This window comes from Scyliorhinus torazame, chromosome 4, assembly GCF_047496885.1.
Source record: "Scyliorhinus torazame isolate Kashiwa2021f chromosome 4, sScyTor2.1, whole genome shotgun sequence".
Classification (NCBI taxonomy): Eukaryota; Metazoa; Chordata; class Chondrichthyes; order Carcharhiniformes; family Scyliorhinidae; genus Scyliorhinus; species Scyliorhinus torazame.
This window is the reverse complement of record NC_092710.1, coordinates 49,817,286-49,819,304: the sequence shown is the minus strand read 5'-3', so window position 1 is coordinate 49,819,304 and position 2,019 is coordinate 49,817,286. Positions and strand designations below refer to the sequence as shown.

Sequence of the window (2,019 nt, the reverse complement as noted above, 5' to 3'; positions counted from 1 at the left end):
TCAATGGAAATTAACGGCTGGAGTGATGCTGAACATTTCATGGTAAATGCAGAAAATGTTGGCACAATCCCTGCAACACGAACCTTAAAGCTTGCATTCCCATGTGTGCTAAAGCAATTTTTTCAAACCTTTAAACTCCCATTTTCCGCTCATCTTCAATTTTGCTCACCTACACCATCGCATTTCCTCCTCGCTTCAGCCTTGTAGAAGGATATCGCGCATTTGAAACTTTAACTCTGTGTCTGGCACCACGGATAACCTCAGAATTTTAAAGATTTTATCCTCACACTTTTAGTTTCTCTGGCAGATTTGCAGCATCCGCGGTATTTTCCTTTGAGTCCAGAATAGGATTTACCTCAAGAAAACCTGGAGGAACATTTTAAATGTATAGCAACGACAACACAGTGTAACGATTGAATGATTAACTGATTTGCTCTGCCTAAGAGTGACCCTGACTTCAAAAAATTGCTCAGTTCTCTCTTCCCAGATGCCGCCAGAACCGCTGCGATTTTCCATCTTTTCCCCTTTTTCTTTGAGATTTCACATCCGCAGTAATTTGCTTTTATATTGAACAATTTCTGTTGCTGTACGTTAGCAAGAACAATTCGGGCGGGAGAAATAGCGGTCCGTTTTGCATGACGATTTGCTGCTGACAAACCTATTTCCACCCAAAAACTTTGAGATTTTGACACTTTGCAACTTGACTGGTTAACCTTACTTGCATTCACACTCTGCCACAACAAACACTAGAAGACACCCTTTACTCTCTCTCACAATACAATCTTTGTGTCTTTGTAGCTTCCCACTTGTATTTCATCGAATTAGACGTAATCTTCAAAGCCTTGAAGTGACAGTGCAGGTCCGGGGGTAACAACTGATGTCACATCACAAGTCACTGGTAAGAAGCGAGTAGTTGGTGCAAGCTGAAGAATTTGTGAAAGGAAGCCTAACGGAGGCTGCTGCCATGCCTGTGATTAAAATGAGCTGGAGAGGCTGCATCACCAAAGAAGGAAATTCAAAACATCCCTCATGAGACTTTGAAGTAAATTATGAGAATCAGCAAAGATGAGGCCTTTGTAGCTCATCAGGTAGAGGTTCAGACTTTTAATCTGAGGTGCCAGTGTTCATGTCCCTATCAGGGCTCTTACTTTGGCTCAAGGCGTTTGCTTCCCAATGAACAACAAAAAAGATGAATAAAGAATGCAGACCGGGTCAGGGTAAATGGAAGAACGGTGACAATATCATCTTTGCTAAAGTGCAACAGCCGTGGAGAATTGTCAAGAAGTTTGCTTCATTTTCAGTTCATGTTAAAACTCTCTCCTGACATTGTCCTGTATTAAACCACAATAGATTTCTGGTCATGTTCACTCACTTCCCAGTTCGACCAATCATTTCCTGTTTGTTTACTTATCCCATGCAGAACTGCTACAAATCCAGCATTTCCAGTAATAAGTGCAATTTTACAGATTCAAAGACCAGTGCCAATTAATATTTTAATTTGCACTCGCAAGGCCCGTATGAGATGTCAGGAAAACTGATGTTGAATCGAAATGATTGAAATCTGTTCTAAACTTGCACGCTAAGCTGGCATGCTGGTGCAGTGGCTTAGATGGTTAAAGCGCTTGTCTAGTAAACAGGAGATCCTGAGTTCAAATCTCAGCAGTGCCTTCAATGGAAATTAACAGCTGGAGTAATGTCTGACATTTCATGGTAAATGCAGAAAATGTTGGCGCAATCCCTGCAACGCGAACCTTAAAGCTCGCTTTTCCTTGTGTGCTGAAGCAATTTTTTCAAACCTTTAAACTCACATTTTCCGCTCATCTTCAATTTTGCTCACCTACACCATCGCATTTCCTCCTCGCTTCAGCCTTGTAGAAGGATCACGCGCATCTGAAACTTTAACCCTGTATCTGGCACCACGAATAACCTCAGAATTTTAAAGATTTTATCCTCTCACTTTTAATTTCTCTTGCAGATTTGCAGCATCCGCGGTATTTTCCTTTGAATGCATAATAGGAT

The 2,019-nt window shown here is 41.3% G+C and overlaps 1 non-coding gene across 1 annotated transcript; it reads left to right on the top strand.

Moving 5' to 3' along the window:
* The first annotated feature begins 1,594 nt into the window (after positions 1–1,594).
* On the top strand, positions 1,595–1,668 carry trnat-agu (transfer RNA threonine (anticodon AGU)). Its single transcript has one exon. It is a non-coding gene; the product is annotated as a tRNA-Thr (tRNA).
* Positions 1,669–2,019: the final 351 nt, after the last annotated feature.